The sequence below is a fragment of the Lissotriton vulgaris genome, chromosome 1_1, assembly GCF_964263255.1.
Source record: "Lissotriton vulgaris chromosome 1_1, aLisVul1.2, whole genome shotgun sequence".
In the NCBI taxonomy this organism is placed as follows: domain Eukaryota; kingdom Metazoa; phylum Chordata; class Amphibia; order Caudata; family Salamandridae; genus Lissotriton; species Lissotriton vulgaris.
This window is the reverse complement of record NC_141685.1, coordinates 1,902,549,895-1,902,576,834: the sequence shown is the minus strand read 5'-3', so window position 1 is coordinate 1,902,576,834 and position 26,940 is coordinate 1,902,549,895. Positions and strand designations below refer to the sequence as shown.

The 26,940-nt window shown below is 46.1% G+C and overlaps 1 protein-coding gene across 2 annotated transcripts in view; it reads left to right on the top strand.

The window, feature by feature from the left end:
- Positions 1-26,940, top strand: part of TWF1 (twinfilin actin binding protein 1) — a 333,852-nt gene that overhangs the window by 94,619 nt on the left and 212,293 nt on the right. The gene's annotated exons all lie outside the window — the stretch shown is intronic.

Genomic DNA, 26,940 nt, shown 5'->3' with positions numbered 1-26,940 from the left:
GGGTTATTAGGTACATGTGGTTGTCAATAAGCACATCCAAGGGATTTACTGTATGGTCGTACACAAAGATTAATATTACTTTGAAATGTCGTTGTTGTACTGGAGCCGCAGTTGTTGAGTGACTAAAGGTGGTGGATCTGGAACAGAGGCGATGCTATCCGATGGAGCACTGTAGAGATGTACAAGGCCTAGCTCATGACCCCCATTGACAGCGCTAAACTAAACATAATTACATGGAACGTACGGGGGCTGCTTGACCCGCGTAAGAGACGTCAAATACTATCCTATCTTGACAGACACCAGGTACACGTAGCAATGCTGCAGGAGACACACTTCAACCCAAGACGTAACATCACATTTGCTTGTAAATGGGCGGCACACAGGATCTTTTCTTCTTTCTCTTCCTATGCGAGAGGTGTGGCGATTCTGGTTAAGAGGGGCACTCCGTTCACACTAACGGGAGCCACGTGGGATGCCCAGGGGAGATATTGCCTGACTTGGGGGAGGTTGGGGTCTGATTCTGTTACCCTGGCCTGCTGTTATGGTCCTAATGTGGACGACCCCCAGTTCATTACAGAACTATGATTGTGGACATTGGGTCCAACCAGATTGTGTGGGGAGGTGACTAACATTGCGCGGAGTCCGGATATTGATAGGTCCCACCCAGCTCCCCATCATTACACAAAAGCCCGTGCCATGCTGCATTCCACACTCACGGACCACAATCTGATAGATGCATGGAGACACTTGCACCCTAACGACCTAGAGGGAACCCACTTTACTGCGCATGCGGCTACTGGGGCGAGACTGGACTATATTTTCTTGAGTGTCAGGCTATGTCCAGCGATTTTACAAGTACAACACTTAGCCATGACTTACTCGGATCATGCACCGGTACGGCTTACATTGTCCTACACAGATTATGGTCCTCCCAGAAGCAGCTGGAGGTTGCAACCTACCATACTGCTAGACACTGTGTTTCAGGAGGAGCTCAGAGAGGAGATCAAAGATTTTTTCATACGTAATAAGGATTCGGTAGATAGCGTAGAAATTATCTGGGAAGCTTTCAAAGTGACGTTACAAGGTTTTTGCATAGCAAAGGGTGCTGGGATGCTTAAAGATATTTTGAACACGTTAAGTACACTTGAGACCAAACTTAAGTCATTGGAGAGCAGATTAGCTACTAGGCCGGATGGCATATCCAAAAACAATCTCAGTTTAGATCGAAACTCACAGCCTACATGGATGAGGCTCGCAGAGAGGCGAGATTTCGAGGGAAGTATTGGACGGCCCGCCGCTATGGCCAGGGGGAGAGGCCTGGGAAGGCGCTGGCAGAGACGATTCGGAGGTCATGAGGCTCTAATGTAATCCTAGAATTGGAAGGGTTGGACGGCATTGTATATAGGGACACTGCGACCATACTTAATGCCTTCACTGAGCACTACACGGCATTGTATACAACCACTAGGACGGGAAAATTGAACCTAGACGCATATTTGGACGATATATCGCTGGGGTGGTTGAACGATACACAGCAGACATTTGTGTGTGCCCCGTTTGAGCTTGACGAGGTCAGGAAAGCCATCATGCATATGCAGTCGGGTAAGCCCACGGGGTCGGATGGTATCCCAGTCGAGTTTTATAAAACCTATATTGATATGATGGCTCTGTAGGAGAGTAGGGTCTGCAATCCTATGATCACCCAGATTTTTTGCTTTTGTTTCACTGGTTTACGACTTTCTCTGGCTGTGGGCCTGCTAATCAGACCCACAGCCTAGCTGTTCTCTCACTAAATTACAACGTGTACCTTAGGTGCATTTACCAATTGGTACTGGGCCACCTTATCAGACCCTGTAACTCAGGGCATAGGTGTACCCAGGGCCTACCAGGGGCTGAAGCATGTATTATGCCACCCCTGGCTGGCCATCTAAATCTGGCACAACTGGCTGCATGACAGCTGGGGCAAGGTGGTGTAATCACCCTTTGCTTTAGATATAGTATACCTATATCTAACCCTAAAAATGGACACACAGATTCCTATCAGTCACTCCTATGGCAGGCCTTGACAATCCTGAAGGCAGAGTGTTTTGAATCGTGTGAGATGGTGCTCTGGCATGAGCTGAGCCCGTTTGCAGCTTGCGGAACCAAGTCCTAATAGCTGTTCCATGATAACGCGTACCATATACTCTTAAGTGCATTATAATCCTCGAGGTTAAATGCTATCTTTGGTATCGCTTTATCAAAACATTTCGAGTAAGGTGTCATACGAATTGGAATACTAACCCCTCGCCAATTCTGGCGACGGGGTTTGCATTCCACCGTTCTAGAGGGTTACAACATGTATGTAACTGTGAACCCCGGTTAAAGTTAACTTTAGCCTCAGCATCACAAAATGGATGCTGCCACCACAGACACGAGTCTGACCCCCTACAGCTGGGAGTCCTTCCAGCGAGGGGAGCTTGGACAAAGGGTTTCCTGTCGGGGGCGGTGCTCGCACCATCCCAGACAGGGTTTTGTGTATCCTGGGTAGGCAGGGCTTTTCAGGAAGGTGTCTGCAAGTGGCATCCCGGTGCTCACTACGCATCTGCCGGCTAGAACCAGTTCCAGGGGCACACCAGCCCCTGGCCTGGGGAAAGTCCGGCATGGGAGAGGGGTGTAATACAGACAGACACCTTTGATACATGGCAAAATGGCTCAGGCCTATAGGGACACTTGTGCCAGTGTCACCATGGTGACACCTAACTTTGTGGACCCTGGACAGATCATGCCAGGTACAGATTTCCTGGTGACCAATGCCAGCAACGTCACTACCAGTCATAGTATGGCGATTGTTGATTTCTCCTGGGGAGGGGTAAATGGCCAAAAGAAGGTTGTAGTTAGTTCAGACCTCCCAGTGGATTGTTTGTTGGGCAATGATTTGGAGTCATCACAGTGGTCAGAAGTGGAGCAGAGGACTCACATGGAGATGTTAGGCTTGCCAGCACATGTGCTTGCTGTGACTAGGTCACAGGCCAGAAGATGCCCCACTGAACAGGTGCTGGATCCTAGAACAATGGACCAGACACTTTCCAAGAAGAAGAGCAGGAGGGTTAAGGCATTGCCTTCCCCCTTGCCCCAGGTTGAGGATCAAGTCTCAGAGGAGGCTGACCTACAGGAACTGAGGGAAACTGAGCCTAAGGAATTTGAACTTGATCAAGTTGAATTTCTGGGCTCAGGGGGACCCTCCAGAGCAGACCTGGGGAAGGAACAGTTAGCCTGCCCTTCTCTTGAACCCCTCAGACAGCAGGCTGCTGCTGAGGCTGCAGGGAACGCCACAGGTGCCCACAAGGTATACTGGGAAGATGGACTCCTATATTCTGAGGCAAGAGACCCCAAGCCTGGTGCAACCAGGAGGCTGGTCATCCCCTTGTCTCTGAGAGGTTTCCTTCTCACCTTGGCCCACGAGATTCCCCTTGCAGGTCACTTAGGCCAGAACAAGACTTGGGACAGAATTGTCTCACACTTTCACTGGCCTCACATGAATGAAGATACCAAGGAGTTTTGTCGCTCCTGTGTCACTTGCCAAGCCAGTGGTAAGTCAGGTGGCACCACAAAGGCCCCCCTTATACCAATGCCTGTGGTGGGGGTGCCCTTTGAAAGGGTGGGGATTGACATTGTTGGACCAATGGAACCCCAAACAGCATCAGGGCACACGTTTATACTGGTGGTGGTGGACCATGCCACCAGGTATCCTGAAGCTATTCCCCTTAGGACCACTACAGCACCTGTTGTGGCAAGAGCCCTAGTTGGAGTGTTCTCCAGAGTGGGCTTCCCGAAGGAGGTTGTCTCTGACAGAGGTGCAAACTTCATGTCAAGCTACTTAACTGCTATGTAGAAGGAATGTGGTGTCAACTACAAGTTAACCACACCCTATCACCCACAATGCAATGGGCTTGTTGAAAGGTTCAACAGGACCCTAAAAGGGATGATTCATGGACTACCTGAAAATTTCAGGCGTAGATGGGATGTCCTGATACCCTGCCTTTTATTCGCTTATAGAGAGGTCCCACAGAAGGGGGTTGGCTACAGCCCCTTTGAACTTTTGTATGAACATCCTGTAAGAGGACCTCTGTGTTTGGTAAAGGAAGGATGGGAGAGACCTCTCAAAAAGCCTGCAACCAGCATAGTGGACTATGTACTTGGTCTCCGCTCCCGGATGGCTGAGTACATGGAAAAGGCATCTGAAAACCTTAAGGCCAGCCAAGAACTCCAAAAAGCTTGGCATGACCAAAAGGCTGTCCTGACTGTCTATCAGCCTGGACAGAAGGTGTGGGTGTTGGAGCCAGTGGCCCTAGCAGCACTCAAAGACAAATGGTCTGGGCCCCACACAATTCTTGAGCAAAAGGGAGAGGTCACCTACCTGGTGGACCTTGGAACTCCCAGAAGCCCCCACAGGGTGCTTCATGTGAACAGGCTCAAATCATATGTCGACAGGAAGGACATGAGCTTGCTCATGGCCATAGATGAGGGACAGGAGGAAGAGAGTGATCCTCTCCCAGACCTGCTCACTCAGAATCCTGATGATGGATCAGTAGATGGTGTTGTCTTTTGTGGCAGCCTCTCTGAACATCAACAGAAGGATTGCAAACAAGTTCTTCAATCCTTCAGGCATATGTTCTCTCTAACACCCAGTCAGACCAATTGGTGTACCCATGAGGTTGACACTGGTGACAGCTTGCCAGTTAAGAGTAAAATCTACAGGCAGCCTGATCATGTTAGAGACTGCATCAAAACAGAAGTGCAGAAAATGTTGGAGTTGGGAGTCATTGAACCCTCAGATCGCCCTTGGGCTAGTCCCGTAGTTCTAGTGCCAAAGCCTCACACCCAGGGTGGTAAGAAAGAGATGAGGTTTTGCATAGACTACAGAGGTCTCAATGCAGTCACTAAGACTGATGCCCACCCAATACCAAGGGCAGATGAACTTATAGATAGATTGGCTTCTGCCAACTACTTAAGTACATTTGACCTGACAGCTGGGTATTGGCAAATCAGGTTAGCTGAGGATGCCAAGCCCAAGACAGCATTTTCAACCCCTGGTGGACATTATCAATTTGTGGTCTGAAAAACTGCACCTGCCACCTTCCAAAGGCTGGTGAATCATGTTCTCACTGGGCTGGATGACTTCTGTGCAGCGTATCTTGATGATGTAGCTGTCTTTAGCTCCACCTGGGAGGATCACCTGGTCCACCTGAGGAAAGTGTTAGAGGCACTGCAAGCAGCAGGTCTCACTATCAAGGCCACAAAGTGCCAGATAGGGCAGACACAGGTTGTATACCTGGGCCACCTTGTAGGTGGAGGCCAAGTTCAGCCACTGGAGAGCAAGATACAGTCAATCAGGGACTGGGCTCCTCCAACCACCCAGACTCAGGTTCGAGCTTTCTTGGGCCTGACTGGTTACTACAGAAAGTTTGTCAGGAATTATGGATCAATTGTGACTCCACTTAATGAACTGACAAGTAAGAAAATGCCAAAGAAAGTTCAGTGGACAGCGAGCTGTCAAAAAGCATTCGATGACCTAAAGCAGGCCATGTGCACAGCACCTATCCTCAAGAGTCCAGACTACTCCAAACCATTCATTGTCCAAACAGATGCTTCTGAGTTGGGTGTGGGAGCTGTTCTATCTCAACTGAATTTTGATGGTAATGACCAGCCCATTGCTTTTATAAGCAGAAGGCTGACCCCCAGAGAGAAAAATTGGTCAGCTATTGAGAGGGAGGCCTTTGCTGTGGTTTGGGCCCTGAAGAAACTGAGGCCATACTTGTTTGGCACTCATTTCAAGATTCAGACCGACCATAAGCCCCTCTTATGGCTAAATCAGATGAAGGGTGAAAACCCCAAACTGCTTAGGTGGTCCATTTCCCTACAGGGGATGGATTTTACAGTGGAGCATAGACCTTGCACTGATCATGGCAATGCAGATGGGCTCTCCAGGTATTTCCACTTAGAGCAAGAAGACTCACCTGGTCAAGGTTAGTTTATTGTCCCAAAGTTTGGGGGGGGGGGGGTCATGTAGGAGAGTAGGGTCTGCAATCCTATGATCACCCAGATTTTTTGCTTTTGTTTCACTGGTTTACGACTTTCTCTGGCTGTGGGCCTGCTAATCAGACCCACAGCCTAGCTGTTCTCTCACTAAATTACAACGTGTACCTTAGGTGCATTTACCAATTGGTACTGGGCCACCTTATCAGACCCTGTAACTCAGGGCATAGGTGTACCCAGGGCCTACCAGGGGCTGAAGCATGTATTATGCCACCCCTGGCTGGCCATCTAAATCTGACACAACTGGCTGCACGACAGCTGGGGCAAGGTGGTGTAATCACCCTTTGCTTTAGATATAGTATACCTATATCTAACCCTAAAAATGGACACACAGATTCCTATCAGTCACTCCTATGGCAGGCCTTGACAATCCTGAAAGCATAGTGCTTAGATTCGTGTGAGATGGTGCTCTGGCATGAGCTTAGCCCGTTTGCAGCTTGCGGAACCAAGTCCTAATAGCTGTTCCATGATAACGCGTACCATATAATCTTAAGTGCATTATAATCCTCGCGGTTAAATGCTATCTTTGGTATCGCTTTATGAAAACATGTCGAGTAAGGTGTCATACGAATTGGAATACTAACCCCTCGCCAATTCTGGCGACGGGGTTAGCATTCCACCCTTCTAGAGGGACACGACATGTATGTAACTGTGAACCCCGGTTAAAGTTAACTCGAGCCTCAGCATCACAAAATGGATGCTGCCACCACAGACATGAGTCTGACCCCCTACAGCTGGGAGTCCTTCCAGCGAGGGGAGCTTGGACAAAGGGTTTCCTGTCAGGGGTGGTGCTCGCACCATCCCAGACAGGGTTTTGTGTATCCTGGGTAGGCAGGGCTTTTCAGGAAGGTGACTGCAAGTGGCACCCCGGTGCTCACTACGCATCTGCCGGCTAGAACCAGTTCCAGGGGCACACCAGCTCCTGGCCTGTGGAAAGTCCGGCATGGGAGAGGGGTGTAACCACCCCCCTTCCTGGTCCTACCCCTAGGGCAGGACCTAGTCGCGTACCCACCCCTTTCTTTAGGATAAAGGCAGGAGCGGGGACCCTTCCAAATTAGATCATCTTTGAATCAAGAAACTACTTTCCACGAAAGGAACTCTCGACTCTTCTCAAGATTTCTCCCTTGTGACTAAGGAGTAGTCACCCTGCATCCGCAGGCACCATCTAAGAACTCTGCAGTTTGCTGCACGTCCTTCCTCCGGAATCCGACTGACCAGCTCAACGAGACCCGGCTTCCCTGGCACCTCTGACCTCTAGCTACCTCTACAGCTAAGCTGAGAACCGTAGGTGCGACAAGACCTCGAGGGACCGGCCATCATCAGAACTGCACGACTTCTATCCAGCACGACCGCCGAGGGATCCTCTGGTGAGTGCTTTGGGGTCCGAGAAGCCCCGACCCTGAGCACCTCCAGCCCCGAAGTCCAGCCCCCCAGCATCCACGAGATCTGCGTGGGGCCCTTCTGCTTTTTGGCTGCTCACCGCATTGTCTGGCTACTAGCCCGCTGGCTTGTGGCCTTCCCGACAACGCCCGACGACAACAACACTGCTGGTCTGGTTGCTCCAGACTGGCCCTTGCTCCCTTCCAAAAGAGGAGCACCCCGGACCCTCCTGGTCCACTCAAGACGCCATTTTAGGTCCACCGCGTGGGCTTGAATTTGCCAAGACTTGTTGCCCCAATCCTGGGTCCAGCGACGTCGACAGCATCAACCATCGTGGGACAGCTCGCACCTCCATCCTGGTCGCCGACAACACCTCCTGGTCCGTGAGACTGCAGAGCCCAGCGTCGCCCACTCACCTGGTCGAGGTGACTACCATCCGGTGCCCTCCTGGTGCCATCTGATCACTGGCTAGTGGTTAAGAACTTGGTCCCCTCTGCTTTCAGGTGTCATCCATCTTCGATCCAGGCTTGGATCACTTCGAACAATCTTCACTGGTCGCCTGCCAGCAACTCTTTCTTCAGGCTCCTGGTTCGTCAACGAGGATTCCCGACGTCTGTACAGACCTATGCAGCCGCAGCCCCTGGGCTAGGTAACTTCGGCATTTTGGTGCCCCAGCATAGCCTCACTATCCAAGGGTCCAGAGTCACTGTCGTTTTCGACCTACCTTATCGGGTTCGCCCGAGAACACTAACTTTGCTTGTACTAACTCCCATAGACTTTGTCCCGCATCCCGCGTGAGAGTGCACACTCTGCACCAGAGTCCCCTAGGCCTCCTACTAGTAATCTGAAGGTTCAGTAATGTTGTCCTAGCAATTCCAAAGCCTATTAGTCCAGTACTTACCTGCTAGTAATTTTGCATTGCACTTTCATAGTATATGGTTTTTCGTGCCCCTCGGGCATTTGTGTAAATTGTGCAACTTAAAGTATTTTCGTAAGAGTTTTGTTGTGTGCTTAGTACCCTGTCCTCATAAAGAGTACAGGGCTGTTGTGATCTAAATAAATACACTGTTTATTTTCATAACACTTGTGTGGTGTCCTTTCACTTGGTGTTCAAGGGGTATATGTGATGGTATAACAGCTGGCTTAACACGCCCTCTAGAGTTTAGCCCGAAGACTGCTCTTGTCCATGCTACTAGGATAGCTGGTCTATCGGTTGACCAATCACCATAAGGGTTGTTTGGACTGATACATAGTGATCACTAGAATAGTGAACACTGAATATCAGGCCAACTTCTCACAGGCTCCCATACTGCGTGAGGTCTATGAGGATGCACTGGAGGTAGGGCGTCTCCCCCCTTCCATGAGAGAGGCGATCATCATCTCCCTATTAAAACCAGGGAAAACACCGCGCCACTGTGATTCGTATAGGCCCCTGTCACTGCTCAATTGTGATGTTAAAATATTAGCTAAGCTCATAGCTAATCGTCTCAGTCTACTCATGGAACATTAATACTGCCTGACCAGTCGGGATTTGTGCCCGGACGTGCAACATCCCATAACTTGCGGACCATATTCACAATATTGAATAACGTTTCTTCGGAGTTACCTTTGGCAGCAGTTTTCCTGGATGCCACAAAGGCTTTTGACTCCATTGAGTGGGACTATTTGTTTGGTTTGATGTCCCGAATGGGGTTCCTCCCCTTTTCCTTTCCTGGATATGTTTGTTGTATTGCTCACCTACAGCTAGAATAGTGATTAATGGCAAAACTTCTGAGGGTTTTTCAATAACGAGAGGTTCGAGGCAGGGTTGCCCCCTGTTCCCCCTGTTGTTCGCGATCGCGGTGGAACCACTGGCGGCTAAATTGCGTCAGCACCACCGTGACAGAGCATTGCAATGCAACATGAGGCAGATATTGGTTTCCCTCTATGCGGACGACATTACACTCTGCATACGAAACCCCCAACAGAACTTAAATATTATCCTTCGAGAATTTATAGTGTTTGGATTGCTTTGAGGGGTCCAGATAAACTGGGGTAAGTAGAGCATCTTTCCCCTTACTGATACAATGAGTCGCTTTCCCTTGGACTATCCGATGGCATGGTGCAAGGATGAACTGAAATATTTAGGCATCCGTGTGACGAGGGATAGAGATGAATTGATGTGTCTTAATTACGGGACCGCTATGGTTCGAATTGTGGATAATATATCAAAATGGATTACCCTCCATCTCTCCATGGCGGGCGTGTCTCTTTGATAAAGATGGTTATATTATTTCAACTATTGTATATGTTTCTTAATATACCCTTTCACCCGGGGTCATTTTTTTTTAAACAGTTGCGGTCAGAACTAACGCGATTAGTGTGGGGGGGGTAAAACCGCGAGATTACGGTGGGATGTATTGACGAGGCCTTATTCTCAGGGTTAATTTGGTGTACCTAATTTTGAATTAAACTATTACAGCCCACAGGCGCATTATGCCCATTTTTGGGTGCATCAACCACGTTATATGCCCCTGGTGGCGGAGTATTGGCTCACTCTTCCCGTCCCCATTGAGGCGGCGGTGTACATTCCGACCCTCACGCGGGATAAGACGCCGACCACGGTGAGTTGCACGGTGGCGGCCTGGGCACATGTGAGTAAGATGTTGGATGTGCCTATGATTTACTCGCCATTGTTACCGCTGGTATATCATCCCGCCATGCCTCTTCTTCAGGAGACACTTTTCCACAAGTTTGAAGATCACACTAGGATACACAACTGGGGGGACATGTATCAAGAAGGGTCATTCCGCACAGTGGCGCACGTGTTCCAGAATATAACACAGACACCCCTAGAAACCTTCCTATACATTCGCGTGCGGCAGGGAATTCGCTCAATTACTCCTGATTTCCCTTCGGAGCCACCGACCTTTACACCGCTACAGCTGACACTTCAGAATGAGATGGCTAAACGGCTGGTGTCAATACTATACAAAGCAGTACACACACAGAAGATTGAGCAACCTGCAAAGGCAAGGGAAAGGTAGGACCTCGAACTGGGTATAACTCTGATGGATAAACAGTGGGAATTCTGCTCGCTGCAGACTGAGCGAATTTCAGCTAGCAGTAGGCTTAGGATTATCCACTATAAATTCCTACATAGACTGTATTATACCCCAGCCAGAACGTATAGATACAAATTGAGGGATACCGACTCATGTGATAGGTGTCATGCTGAAGGCGCTGACTTCCTGCACCTGGCATGAGGCTGTCCCGAGATATATAAGTATTGGGCGCAGATTTTTCAGGCTCTGTCCACTATGATTAATGCCCGGATTGACATGTCCCCACTGAAGGCTTTATTGGGGTATGTGGAGCAGCTAAGGGCGGAACATCGTAAATGTGTGGCCTTGACGTTGCTTCTAGCTAAAAGGAGAGTGGCATGCCGCTGGGGAAGAGGGAGAGCACCCCAGTTTAAGCTGTGGCTTCATGATCTAATATATTGTCAGGAACAGCAGGCGATCTATGCTATCACGCCAGCTGGACTAGACCTGAGGGAGGGTTTGGGTGCTAGCTGCCTCACTAGTGGTTGACCTGTTGGGTTGTGGTGGAGGTGCCCCCTTGCCCGCCTAACCTTTCCTCAATATGACCTGTTCTAGTCCCTGGGTTTCTATTGTTTCATTTCTTTTGTAATGGGTGTGTAATTTATCTGACTGGTTTGCTCTGATATAACAACGTTGAACAATGTAACGGGAAATAATTGATTTGCAAGACGAACACTAAATGTATGTTTATGACACATTGAAATAGCTGTATGTGTATGAAAACATGTGTACCACGTTTATGGTTGTTTTCTAAAAATCAATAAAAAGATTTTCACCAAAAAAAACACTTTACCCAAATGAGCATCCCATGACAGCATCATCAAACACCTTCCCTTCCAGCGGAAATCTCAAGCATGACAGTCGCTGGAAATCTTCCAGACAGCAACTTCATCTTCAGGCCCAGCTCTAACCCTAGGAATCGGGGTCTCCCTGCTACTGTGGTAAATAAACTTCCACCACACTGTCAGCAGACACACTAGAAATCATTGCTTATAGCAGGCACACTGCCCACTGTTGGAAATGGCAGACACGCTATCAACCAACGGTAATGGCAGACACGCTATCAATCAAAGGTAATGGCAGACACGCTGTCAACCAACAGTAATGGCAGACACTCTGTCAACCAACGGTAATGGCAGACACGCTATCAACCAAAGGTAATGGCAGACACGCTGTCAACCAACGGTAATGGCAAACACGCTGTCAACCAACGGTAATGGCAGACACGCTGTCAACCAACGGTAATGGCAGACACTCTGTCAACCAAGGGTAATGGCAGACACGCTGTCAACCAACGGTAATGGCAGACATGCTGTCAACCAAAGGTAATGGCAGACACGCTGTCAACCAAAGGTAATGGCAGACACGCTGTTAACCAAAGGTAATGGCAGACACGCTGTCAACCAACGGTAATGGCAGGCACGCTGTCAACCAAAGGTAATGGCAGACACGCTGTCAACCAACGGTAATGCAGACATGCTGTCAACCAACGGTAATGGCCGACACGCTATCAACCAAAGGTAATGGCAGACACATTATCAACCAAAGGTAATGGCAGACACGCTGTCAACCAGCGGTAATGGCAGACACGCTGTCAACCAACAGTAATGGCAGACACTCTGTCAACCAAAGGTAATGGCAGACACGCTGTCAACCAAAGGTAATGGCAGACACGCTGTCAACCAACGGTAATGGCAGACACGCTATCAAACAAAGGTAATGGCAGACACGTTATCAACCAAAGGTAATGGCAGACACGCTGTCAACCAACGGTAATGGCAGACACGCTGTCAACCAACGGTAATGGCAGACATGCTGTCAACCAACGGTAATGGCAGATATGCTATCAACCAAAGGTAATGGTAGACACGCTGTCAACCAACAGTAATGGCAGACACGCTGTCAACCAACGGTAATGGCAAACACTCTATCAACCAAAGGTAATGGCAGACACGCTGTCAACCAGTGGTAATGGCAGACACACTATCAACCAACGATAATGGCAGACACACTAATCACCGCTGGCAATGGCAGACGCGCTATCAAACAGTGACAATGGAAGACACGCTATCAACCATTGGTAATGGTAAACAGACTACCCATTATTGGTAATGACAGACACACTATCCATCATTGGTAATGGCAGTCCATGCTTCTTGGGGCCACTAGGCAATATAAGATTCATTGATATCATAAACCAGTTTTTCTTGCTTAAAGATTCTCCCTTGAAATGTGCTCACCACTGGCTTAAACATAAATTGAGGAACCTCCTACCTCTTAGGACAAAAACTATTTACACTGAAATTCCTATACATCAGGAAACGAAACCCCAGCTCATACTATAAACATCCCTGCATGACTCTATATCCTGGCTAATTGACAAAGTATGATGTTACAACATTCATACAGGGTGTTTTTATATAAAATAAACAAAACCATGAAATTGGACTCTGCCTGTTCAGGCTTCTGTCCTCCCTGCTGCCTGATCCATCAACCCTACTCTTCCGCGTGGGCTCCCTGCCTGCTCAGCACTCTGCCTGCTCCTTCATCTACCCTCTCTGCTGCCTGCTTCAGCCACCTTGCTCATCCGCTTGCGCTCTGCCTGCCCAGTCCTCTGAGATCTCTGTGCCTACTCGGCCTCTAATGTCTGGGTGCCCGGGTGAGGTAAAGTGCGCATCAGAGAAGGCAGACACTTTGAGGAGTTGTGTGCACGGGGTTAGCAACACTTAGCAGATTTTCAGCCTTCCTCGCTCTGAAATTGTCGCTGCAGTTACAAAACTACAAATGAACCGCAGGCGCCCTTCGCAGGGACCCACAGCAGCAGCGCAGCACACTCTGTGCAGGCACACAAAGTAGACGCGCTGACAGACAGACACAAACCTATCCATGCACAGTGTGCCCAGCCCGCATGTACGCTGCTGTCACATTGGATAGCGCTCTCTACTTCTGTTTAGGTGCAGAAGAGCTTTGTACAGAGCTGTGCGAATGTATGCACACTGGTACAAACTGCATCATCCGTATGTAAATGCAGACAGCATGCATGAACACTGCACAGGGCACTAGCACACATAGAGACGTGTATTTGTACATAGAAACGCACATGTATGTACACACCTAGATATCCACACAACTTGTAAATCACGGTCCAAAGACCACGAACGTGTACGTATGGAAACGCGTTAGACATCCACATTTTAAAGTTCAATCGTATCATAGCAGTATTCTACGGACGCTTACACGCACAGCACCCCCCACACATGCGGGCAATGCACATGTATGTCACGTATGCCCTTCCGCAGGGAAGATGACATAGCAGGAGCGGGGCCTTTGACATGAAAGGTTTTGTGTTTGCAATAGGGTACAGTGGACAGGACTTGATTAGAATCAGCATTCCGGCCCGGAGGGCCACATGGGTATGAATGTTATGTTTTGAACAGATGGTGTTTGTCAACGGTGCGCTAAGGTCGGTACCGACCTTAGCACCCCTTGTGTTTTCCATTAGTCCATTAGGGGTAGGGTGTTGTTAGGTCTTTAATCTCGTACCCCCCTCAGACCCTTTCCACTTTTTGTCTTTTCCTCCGTTTGTCAACGGTGCCCATTGGGAAATACGTGACTTGCTATCAGTGACTACAAGTATCAGCATGCCGGGAGAACGGCACACCTGTGTGCCATGAAATGAGTGCATGCGCATAAATACTTTCAAGCCGTTTAAGCTGTTGAACACCATTTTCCTCTGATGAAGGAGCCGTAGTGCTCTGAAACGCGTCAGGATTAAAGGACATTACTTTGAACTCTAAAATGGTATGCTGTTTTTATATCCCATGTCCTGGTCAGCAGACTCCAGGAAACCTACAATATGAGTCTCACACTGGTGCAATGACAACATCAGTAAAATAGGCTGACTGCAATCCTCAGTAAGCTTTTTTTTTATCATGGCACAGCAGAAATTAGGCAACTCAGAATATAGGCCATGGTCATTTGGCAAACCAGACACCATAAGCAATCTTGCAGGCAGGAAAGCATCATCATATCATGCCAGTGCAAACTTGCCCTAGGGTTTTAAAATCTTGCACATTTAAGGTAACATTACAGATTCAGTCATTATAGGCAGGATCACCTACTCTTTCACTAGTGATAGTTGCCGAAAAATGTTGTGCACCTCCTCTGGGGTGTATAACTAGAAAAGGTAAGGAAGCAATAAGTGCCTATTGTGCTGTTCCTATTGAAGCAGGGTCAAGATTGATTTGCATTTGGCTTGGTCCAAACAGGTGGCATGGTGGGCAAAAGAACAATGGGTTGGAAAGCTATCCAGAACACTTGCCAGTGGTTAGATATATTGCAAGCATCCTCTCATCACCTTTTGTGAGTTTGTTGTAATGGTCCAAGTGGCTATATGTATGCTCAGTCATGGGTCCTCTCTCATGGTGCACTGGAGTCAAGCTAAACCTGACTGAAGAGCCCCAAACATGGTGATACCGGTCTTGGGTTGCAAATGGCTGGGTCCAAACTGGGATGGCATTGTGGGCAAAAGTGATTAGACAGAACATTATTTTCATCACCTTTTGTGCTTTTCCGATCTCGGATGTTCATGTCCTCTTTGTTCTGGTTCCCCTGGTCATCTGGTTCTCTTTGCCTTGGTGTGAGACTTCCTGAGCCTGCTCCTCCTGGGCTTCATAGTGATATTTCTGGTCTCCTTTGTCCTGGTCCTCCTAATGCTGGTCCTGTGCAAATGCCTATGCATGTAGGAATTGGAATCAAATTTGTCATTCCTTAACATTGGCTAATAGCGATTCGGAAGTTGCCAATCGCTATTAGCTAACGTGACTCCTTTCTTTCCTATGGGCCTGCAGGCCCATAGGAATGAATGGTAATGCATTTGCAAAGTGCAATTACCAAATTGGTAATCGTAAATTACAAATGGAAATCCAAGGGTGCCGGGGGCTTAAGGCCCCCCTGAAGCAACCCCCCAAAAAAGTAAGTGTGCGCATGTGAAGCAAAGTGCGCTACATGGCATGCTTCGAAAAATGCATTTTTGTGCATTTTTCGAAGCATGCACAAATTGCCATCAACTTGAAGTTTATGGTAATTAGCGTTTCCTAATTGCACAGTTTGTATTTAGGAAAGGCATAAACGCCTTGGCATTACGGAATCGCAAATTGCGATTCCCTAAATGCATTCGCAATTTAGATAAATCTGATGACCTAAATTGCAAATGACAAAAGGTACCTGCATTGGAAAAGGCCTTTTTCCATTCGCAAACGGGCCGATTCTGCAAATCGACCAGTTTGCGAATGGGAAAAGGCTTGATGCATGTCCCCCTAAGGGAATAAATTAAATGCAACTTTTAAATCCAGTACCATGTGCGTTAATTGAATTGCTTTCTGATAAGCATGACGTGAAAACTTCACTCCCTTCTTTTCAGTTGACCCGATTTGGGGTGTGTGCTAAATTTACTAAAATCTGCTGTGACAGGGGGCGGAAATCGGGACTGTCCTGGCAAATCCAGGACATCCTACTTATCAAGTACTGGGAAAATAAATACTAGACGTAAGGAAGCACAAATGCAGTTTCCATCTTCCGAGCATATTACTGATGTAGCTGCCTTTTATTTATGCTGAGGTTGTTGAGAATAATGAGAAAATCAACAAAACAGATATTTTTCCCAATTCACTGTACATATCAAAAACAAATACATGAAGAAAACACTTCAAAAGAATTTTAGAGCTATCTATTCCTAAATTATTACCAGCGCACTCTCAGTGTTGCCAAGCTAACAAATTAACAGAAAATCATATTTAATTATCAGCTCCATGCCTTATTAGAATCCGGCAACATAAATAAAAGAGCAATATTTTTCTTCTGCGACCTTATTATATTACTGATCAAAAATGGGGCAAACATGCAAAGCAGGTGTAGATGAATGCCACATTTAAAATAGTTCAGCTTAGCCACTTGCACAGGCGGTACCTCACTGCTTTTTGGCTACATAAAACACTTCCAGTCTAAGCAGATACACACTTTTAAGCCATCTTTGTGTAGGTGTGCTCTAAAAAACAAAGATTCATTATGCTTTTGCCCTTTTTTAAGAGAAGCAATACAACATTAGCTGTAAAAAAAAAGGTAAATGTGTAGCCTTACGTATGTTATGTTAAAAAAACACTTTACAGTTTACGGATTGGGACTGAAAATTCAAAAGCAAAATAATATTCTGTTGTCACATTCGGTTTTTGGAAACATCTAGTGGTTGATTTCAAGATGGCCACCCCTTTTGTCCAGCAATGGGAGCCATTTGGTAGTCCTTTCTCTATTTACTGATGTTGTAGAATTTTCCAGAAGCAGAAGACATTCAGTTGTTGTACTGACTTGTGAGAGATTTTACAGTTGTTACATCTCCATTGTACAGTGGGTGCATGTTTCATTTTTATTTATTTGTCCTCAAAGATAGAAATCTTAATTTTGAAGAACACCTAGCTGAGCTTTTGATGCAGAGTGCAGGATAGTGAATTTTGCTGTGGGTTCAGATTTGAGTGCAGGTTTCAGTAGTAAATCTAGCATGTGCTTTAAGTTTTGAGGAAGCAGTTGTATTGATTTGTATTGCAAGTGCTGGAATGTAAAGACTGCAGCACTGCTGTTGAGGCACAACCTGGATTTAAGCTCCATTGTACAGTGGGTGCATGTTTCATTTTTTATTTAATCGTCCTCAGATAGAAATCTTTATATATATTTGAAGAATACCTAGCTTTTGATACAGAGTGCAGGATTGTGAATTTTGCTATGGGTTCAGATTTGAGTGCAGGTTTCAGTAGTGATTCTAGCCTGTGCTTTAAGTTTTGAGGAAGCAGTTGTGTTGATTTGTATTGCAAGTGCTGCAATTTAGAGACTGCAGCACAGCTGTTGAGGCACACTCATAGCATGATTTCAAGGTGCAAGTTGATGGTTGCAGTTTATGGTTGCAGGGACCATGTTGCAGTACTCGAGTGTAATTCATTTTCAAAGTAGTCAAATATTTTGGAAGTTACAATTCAGCCATGGGTGCAGATGTCTCAAACTAAAGTGACATGCAGTTTTTCTTCTCAAAGTGACTACAAAGCAGTGCTATTTTGATTCAAACATATGATAGGTAAATTATATTGCAATCTCTGGTTGCATCTTCTGTGCAGGGTACTTTACAAAAGACCTCCATATTATGCCATGCAAACCCGACAAGCCTCAACCTTTTTAAAATAAGTTAATAATAATAAAATAATTTAAGGAATCATTCCAGATTCTCTGGGCTGCCAAGTTCTTGACCTGCTTTTACAAAACATATTTTTGCCGCTAGTGGGCTTATCTTTTTATTCATGTGAAAATACACTTGTAAACTAAAACTCAAAGCGCATAAGTAAATGTCTACCATAAAATAGATCCGTCATCATTTGTCTGAAGTGTGTTTTATTTAAATTGTGTATTTCTTTCCTGCTCCTCTTTCATGCTAGAAATCTGTGAGCACTCTTACCTCAGCATTGATCACCGTTGCTTGGATGGTGCTCTTCTGTGCGTTTGTCAGAGCTCTGTCGCTAGGACTTGGCAGTGTTCCTCAGCCAATCACAGCAGATGGAACATTCTGTGTTGATGCTACTGTTTAGCTGTCACAGACATAACCCATTCCTTAGCCCACAGTCAAATGATATATCGAACCTAAACCTCCCTTTACAGAAAGATAATTTGGATGTCATTATTTAAACTTTGAGGTAAAACTATAATGAAAGGAATAATCAAGACCATTAAAATACAAAGTGCTTAAAATGAGTAATTTGTCAACCTCTGGTATGTGTTTCATCAGGGCACTGAAATTCTGTGGCAGGGAGGGGCCAAATTATCTGGCATGGTTGGCTAAATTATGTGGCAAGAAGATACAAATTATGTGGCATAGTATGGCACATTGTAAGGCAGTTTTATTTTGACTTTTGTAATATTTAATACATTTTAACAGTGTCTTACAGAAGTTTTCATCTCAGAACTACCAATTTAATACTGAGAATCAGCAGTTACCAACTGAATGGTGACCAGTCTTTGCAACTTGCATTTCAATGCGCAGATGCACGCGTTTCCACACTAATATTTTTTGTTAAAATCTGCAAACATGCAGCAGATAAAGGATTATGTACAAATGCTACGAATCCATAACTATGCAGAAGATGCTGGAGCTTCTGACTCACATAATTCAAATGGCCTTGGTTTGAATAGGGCTGTACACTTTTCATCTCACAAATGAGATTACATGTGTATGCATTAGATTACAGATATTAGTATCAGATTCCTACCACATCCTTCAGTATTTCACATCTTATTCTGCAGCAATAGAGGATGAGGTTACCACTATAACAATAATCATAAGGTTATTTATGTAAACCTTTCTAGAAAGGCATACCTTGAGGGCAAAATCTCGTTTAAGAACAGATTGCCCTAGTGTAGTAAAATAACCCTGTATAAGGGCCAGAGAGCCCTAATCTGCAGGCAGATTCTGATGTAAAGACCAAGGGCACAAAGTCAGATTCTAATATAAAGTCAGAGATCTCTAACATCAAGCTGATCCTAAAATTAAGGACAAAAAACCCCAATCTGTGGAGAATATTGGGGTTTCCTGGAAACACCTAACCTTAGGTCAGACACTCATGCCAGATGCATAGAGTCATCACCTAGAGCAGAGTGTATATAACATAAATGGTAGTGAGAGCTATAACCTGAGAAAGAACCTGAAATAATAGGGAGAGGACCAGAACCAAGGACTGCAGGTGCCACAGGGAGATTAGAATAGATCACGATACGTGAGTCAGATAACTCTAACCTGGAAGCTGATCTTAATATATAGGCCACCAAACCTGAAGGCGGAACCTAGAATAATGGAAAGAAACCTCTAAAACACAGTGAGATCCTGATGTGACATGAATAGGGGCTTAATCTGGGAAGAGATCTCTTAACAGGGAACCTATACGGGCAGATCTTAAAATGAAAGACAGAGTTTACCTTTTTGTAGGGTAGAGAAAGTAGGTGCTGGTTTCTGATGTAAGGGGCAGGAAACCATAGAAAGAGATAGTGCTTGATATAAGAGGCAGAAGTATTTTACCTTTGAATATATCCTTTACAGTGTGCAGAGAGTTCTAAGCTTGGGAAAGACACTTTTTTAAGAATTAGAGGTCCTTCCCTGAGGATAATGTGCACCCTTATCAACCTTCTCCTAATGGAGAGAGGGGCTGTCCTAAGAGGCAGATATGATGACCAAGGAGAGAGTTAAGAAGTACAAAATAAAAATGTATATTTCTGATGGATACTTCTAAGTGTAGATTCCTCCCTTTTGAAAGCACCAGACTGCATCCAGAAATGTTTTCAGCAGTGCTCCTGCAGGCTGCTATGTGGAACCGTGTGGCTCTGTGCTGGCTCTGCCCTTCCCCAGAAGTAAGGGAGTAGTGCCTCATAAGCGCTATATACAAGCTCACCCCCTGTTCAATACACTAACCCATGCCCTCGTCATTCACCCACTCATTTACTTTTCACTATAAGCTCACTGTTCACTTGTCTGCTCTCATTTCTTATTCCTTGCTCGTCCACTCATGTACTGACATACTCGCAAGTTTCTCTGCTTACTAACATAAACTCCATCTCCTAATCTTCAATAAATACTCACTCGCTCATTTCTCCTTACTCACTCCTTTAACATGCACACATTGCACCAGAGTTGTCAATTAGCTCCACATCACCATTCTTTTCTGGCAAGTCCTTCCTTTTTAGCTAACAGGAGTTTGGATTCTACTACCTTTGCTGTTGCTTTCCCAAATTATTATATATATAGGACAAGAACTATATATCAAAATGGTATTGTATAGAACAACTCAAGTGTCGTTAGGTAACTGATAACATTGCGCTTATTGGTAATTCTGCCCTTCACATATCCATTAGCTCACTCCACAGTGACAATCTATACTTATCCTTACTTAATACTCAAAGCCTCATGAATCAGTCCTTAGTCACTCAAAAGTCACAGATAATGTATTTGCTCTTCACACATACAGCACACACCTCTGTCTCACTTATTTCTTCCATTAGATATCCTCTTTTGCTAACTTCTTACTCATTCACAGCTATTCCCACTCATACTTGTAGGAAAGTAGGATCTGGGTTTATGCTTACCCCCACTTTTCGCTTGGTGTTATGCTGTTTCTGATAAGTCTAACTGGGACCTGCTAATCAAGACCCCAGTCTCTGTGCTTTTTCCCCTGAATTGGATATGGTGAGGACTTGGATGCATCCCAGATTGGCTACTGGTGTACACTTGTAAGTCCCAAATATATGGCACTGAGGTACCCAAGGAATAGGCACACTAGGGGCCTCCCATGGGCTGAAGCATATATTATGCCACTCATGAGAGAACACTCAAAGTGTGACTGTAGACCTGCCATTGCAGCCTGTGTTTCTCTATATCTGAGGTCACTGCACGTGAAACCTATAAGTCACCCCCTTAGGCAGGCCTTTCAATCCCGAAGGCAGGGTGCTTGGTTCTAAGTGTGAGGGTACCCCTGCATGAGCAGGACACCCCTACAACCTTTTGAGTCCATTCACCCGGGTTGTAAGTGCATCAGCCATTATGATATATACAATGGCCATGCGTCATTACACGATGACCATCTCTAAATTAGCCAGAACAAACCATGCTGTGTTTGGTATCAAACATGTTGGAATCATACCCCCACACTGTTTGTGTGAGAGATATGACTCCATGTACTGTGAATCTCCTCTGGGTGGCCCTCAGTGCTCCCTGTACCAGTCTTTCAGAACCGGACAGCATGCTAGGGCTGCTGCCGACCAGAGACATGTTTCTGCCCTCATGCTGTTGAGCCAAGCTCAAGCAGGGGAAGGCAGAACAATAGATATCTTGTCACAGGGAGGTGTGACCTCCTCCCAGACAGGGCTTAGTATATTGGGGCAGGGTAGGGGCGCTTGCCAGTGCCACTAAGACTACGTGAAGGGCACACTTGGTGCCCTCTTTGCATAGTCCACTTCAAACCAGTTCAGGAGCCGTTGGTTGCCACTCTGGTGCAAAACCGGACAAAGGATATGGGAGTATCCTCTCCATTGTGCAGCCACTCCTCTGGGAGGGACCCCGGAATCGTCCCAACCCTTTCCTTAGGGTACTTAAGGGCTTACCTATGGGTGGGTCCCTAGATTCATTGTGGGACAAGATTCAGATCAGACACCACTTCATCTTTAACCGTCTGGGCACTCTGTACTTTGATGGACGTTTGCTCTGGACATCGAGACTGCAGCTGGGAAGACTTCTGCTGCTCCTGGTCTTGTTGTCCTGCTCATCCACTGTAACATCTGTGCCTGTGCTCCATACAGGAACCTTCCAAGGCCTGTGGACATCCAAGACTCCTGTAGGATTATCCATTGAAGTGAAAGAGTCACTTCCCTGCATCTGCAAGCACCACAACTAATCTAACCGGTCTGCTGCTCCTGGGCTCCCATGGACTCCAGAAGGCTCAGCAACACAGGTGGTGGTTCTACAACTCCCTTGAGGCCTGCCCTGTCTTCTCCACGAGTTTGAGGCCAGTATCCCACGTCGGAACTGCAGGAACCAAACCCCTGTGCACCGGGTTGACTTGTCGTTGCAAAGGCTTGTTAGCTCTCTTCCTCAGAGATCTTCAGGCTCCAAGTAGTCATCAACCACAAGCATCGGCTGTGACTAAGATCTTTTTCCTCACCACATCTCTTGCACCGTGGGCCTGCATCTCTGGTGAGCTGCTTGAGGTCCTCTTACGACTCCAGTGCCTCCCAACCTGCGGGTCCTCTTGAGGGTCTTCTTTGATTCCAGTGGGCTCCCCTGTTTGCCTGGGCCTACTCTGACTTTTCATCTTGTGGCAAGTCACTTGGACCTTGCTGGTCCCTACACTGTACCTTTTTTCCCTTGGCTGGAAGGAATGAAGAGATTAGCATGGATATTGGCCAATAGCAGACTTTTTGCTGTTTCTTTGAGGCATGAGTCATCGATGTAGGATCCGACCAAAAAGATCCAAGGCTCAGTTTTTCATACCAGGATTGAACATGCCTAAACCATGGCAAAGTTAGACATGTATTGGATTGACAGCTGTTCCTTTAATGTGTTATGGTATAGCTTAAGCCCCTCTGCAGTCCAGATCCTTACCCAGTACATAAGGAGCCTGGGTTGGCAATATCTCCCACCTGTTTGGGAGCCACGTCAAGAAACATAGGTATTAAGAGATTATTCTTGGGGAGATGAAGGAGCATTCACAGGAATTTATTTTCATAAGAGTAAGAGAGTCTGTATTCATGTGGCCTCAATGTTTGGTGCCATATAAGGCAGCTGAATAGACTTTTAGTCTGTATAACTCCATTGCCGGAGTAGGGCCCTTGACTTTGTCCCATGATATGTTTTTTTTAAAGATAATTGATGCCTGATGTTGGAGCACCGCCCTTCTCTTCTGGATGTGAGAAGACCATGAAACCCTACTATCTAGCATAATGCTCAAATATTTGAATCTAAAAACCTGCCTTACCTAAGACTATGGTGTTTTTAAATGATCTGTTCGGTCTGACTACCATAAATTGTTTTTTTTAAATGTTAATCTCAAGAGCCATAGCCACACAGGAAGAATTAAAATTGTCTGAAAATTGCTGTTATCCCATAGGTGTGTGTAAGATTAGGAGAGTGTCGTCGGTGAAAAGTAAAGCAGGCATGCTATCCTCTTCAAACTTGGGGGTGTCTATATTTCCTTTTTGGAGGGCCTCAATATCATCATTGACGAATAAGGAAAAGAGGGTGGAGGACAGCACACACCATTGTCTAACCCATCTGCGTATTGGGATCTGGTCTGTTAGGTATCCCAGAGGACCCCATCGCACTTGGTCATAATTATCTTGATGAAGTTTTACTAGTTGACCAAGCAGGGCATCCAGATACCTCGAGGGTTTTTAGTGACACCCATAGGAGCTCCTGGGGGACTTAGTCAAAGGCTGCTTTGAGGTCAACAAAGGCTATGTACAAATGGCCTTCTTTGAGCCTTTCATACTTCTAAATTATAAGGAGCAGAATCAGTACTTGGTCTGTCGTGCTGACTTTAGGTCTGAATCCAGCTTGTTAGGGGGTTAGGATATCTGCACCCTCAATCCACTCATTTAATTTGTTTAGCAACTGTCTCGCTTAAACCTTTTGGAGAATGTCAAAAAGGCTTATTGGCCTATAATTAGCAGGACTACACCGATCCCCCTTTTTGTAAATGAGACTAATCTTCGCCCCTTCCATGTATCTTGGATTGGAGCCCCTGCAGCTATTGCATTGCTCAGGCAGTTAATATAAGAGGCGCAGACTAACATGGGATTTTGTCTGCTCCTGGGGCCTTGCCCAATTTAATTGCACTGATAGCTATCATGGTTTCTTCTAGTGTGAAGTGAAGGTCTAAAGGAGGCAAGTTGATGCGAAAAGGTCGATTGCGGCATGATTGTATAACTTAGTGAAGTGATCTACCTAAGCCTCAGGATTCAGATGACAGTCTACTTGTAATTTGGAACTCCTGCTCCCATGGGCAACTTTTTTCCAAAATGACAATTAACGCTAGACCTTGCAGCCATTACCAGATCGCTTCAGCTGGCATCCACTCCACTTGGCCCTTGCACTTCTTACTGTCTTCTTGTATAAGTCCCTGGCTATGCGGACCTCAGGTAGATTTTTAAGAGCATTCCCCAGTATTTGTTTTGCCAATCTACAATCCTTTGAGTACCATAGATTACTATCTACATTACGCGCCCTGGTAGGGGGCTTCTTTTTTTGGTGGTTGGGTCAAGATCAGTATTAAAGATGCTACCAGCTTTGTGTGTATATAAGTGATAAAAATCCTTGGATTTTCCAGGCTATTTAGGTGAGACAGAACACTCACAAATATGTCATATCTCTGTCATGGTCTCTGCATTCCCCACAATTGAGAGCAACCTGGTGGACCTATGGTTGTTTCCCATTATTGGCATTATTTGTGGTGCTGTAGGGGTGGGTAGTTGGAGCTACAACCCAGGATGTTTAGGTGTAAGGGGTAGTGGCTACTCTCCTCTCTTATCCACTTCAGAGTCCGCCAATCTTTCCCACATGACAACCCTGGTCATGATGCAATCAATTTTTGATCTTATAGAACCTTTCTTAAATGCACATGCCCCAGCTTGTCAGATACAGATCTCCATTACATGCCCTCAGCCCATTTAGTGTAATGAAGTGGACAACCTGCATGGCAACCACTGAGCTTAAGATATAGGATCTTGAGCTGAGGGAAGGGAAGGGATGCCCCACCACTAAATCACAGCCATATATGGTTTCAAAGTCTATATTAAAATCTCTACCTATAATGACCATATCCTTGGAGTTGATCTGTCTAACAGAATGTTGCAAGATGTTTACAGTAGACAATTCCACACTTCTGCTTCTGGGTCTACAGTAGACAATAAACAAATACCTACAAGTCTTCACTGGGGAATACATTTTTAGCCCCAAAATATCTGACGAGTCAATGTTTTGATTCGTCGGTTTAAATCAATTTGACCCAAGTCCAATGGCCCCCTGATGCCTTCCTCGAACTGATGTCAGTGCTTTGACATGATATGTGGTGTAGCCAGATTTAAACTGGGGTTCAATTGCCCACATCTCTTGGAGCTTACATACATTGAATTGGTCTATATATTCTCTACAGTCTGGTGCGGCTCTTTGGACTTAATACTAGCAACGTTCCACAAGAGAATTCTGATTGTCCCTGCTGAGTTGGAGCTTTGGCTAGGGTGAGGAGAATTAGAGAACAGAGATGCCAGTCTATGGGATACACTTATTGGAGAGGACAGAGGTGCAAAATCGTTGTGTGTGCCCTTTGTTTGTGTCAAATTGGCAGTAGTTGCTATGGCATTAACAGGGTCAGAATCAGAATCAGGAACAAGATGCATCTATAGCGCAAATCATGGAGGAAGGGGAATCCACTGGAAGGAAATGAGCCCCCTTTGATGGTACTAGATTTAATGTACTTGCGAATCCAGGTTATTCTGGTAGTTCCCCCCTCTAGGGGATGTGTTGATGCCCCGAGTAACATTTTCACACATCGTCAATCTTGGGCATTCAAAAGTGAAAGGGGTTCAAAAGTGTTTTTTGTGACTATTTTGAAAATGAGTTGGCCATGGTTGCTGATGGGTGTATCCCAATTAAAGGTGAGCGCAGCAACTGGTCTTTCGAAATACATTTCTGGAAGCATTTTAATTTGGTCTAGAGGAGAAGTCATTGAGCTAAATCGCAGTAGAAGCAATTCTACCAATAACGGAGGCTTGAAGTTAACTAATACTCTGTCCCCAGAACAGTCATTCGGATGTTTGTCTAAACAAGGGACTCTTCCTACACATTTGCACACCAGGGGGTATCCCAGAAACATTCTGGAGGACAATCAGGTAGGGCGTGCACTTTGGGGACAATGGGGGTGGGGGTCAAACATTCGTCCCCGATCAAAGATCTGGGTTTAATCCATATTTTATGTTTTGCACACCACTCCATACCAGTTGGTACCCAGCCATTTGCAAATCAGTCTTGACCCTGTCTCCCATGGAATAATCCAACCCAAATTGCCAGGCCACGCCCTCCCTGGACCAGAAACTATCATCCTGGGACCAGTTCCCTGGTATCACCCCACATCAGCCAGGCTAGATTGAATCCAGTGGCATAGTGAGCCTGGGACCCACTCCTGGGCATACCTTTTGCACTTAGAGTGACTATAGCAACACAGAAAGATGATGGACAGAATGTGAACATTGTCAAACATTCACCGTGGCTGGGTACAGACTGGGATGATGTGGTGAGCAAAAAACAATGGATTCAACCCAGACATGTGACTGGGGTGAATGTTTGCATTGTTAAACATTCCGCCCATTATCTTTTCGTTTTGCTCTTCCTAAATGGCCATTTGTGCTGGACATGCCTTTTCTTTCCACCCACTGCATTTTTGTTACTCCAGGCTCGTCCCTCTGGATTACCCACTAAGCCTGCTGCGCCCTCTCAAGTTTTACATTCAAGCAGACAGGGCGTTTACAATAAAGGGAAAGGGTTGGGCCTTACTTGCTCAGCTTGATGTAACAGCACAATAGTGGGGGGAGATGTAATTCCTACCGCAGGGGGAGGAGGACTCCTAAGGGCCTCTATTTTGATGTCCAGAGCATCGAGGCGATCTACTAAGGGAACATGCTCTGCCCTTAGAATAATCTATTAATCTGTTTGTACAGCTTACAACTAGCATGGACATGTACTGGGATGAGGGTTCTTGAGGACCCTCGTTTTTCGCGGTCAGGAGGGACTGAGGATGCAGGTCGCACTGCAAAGCTTTATCTGGTAAGC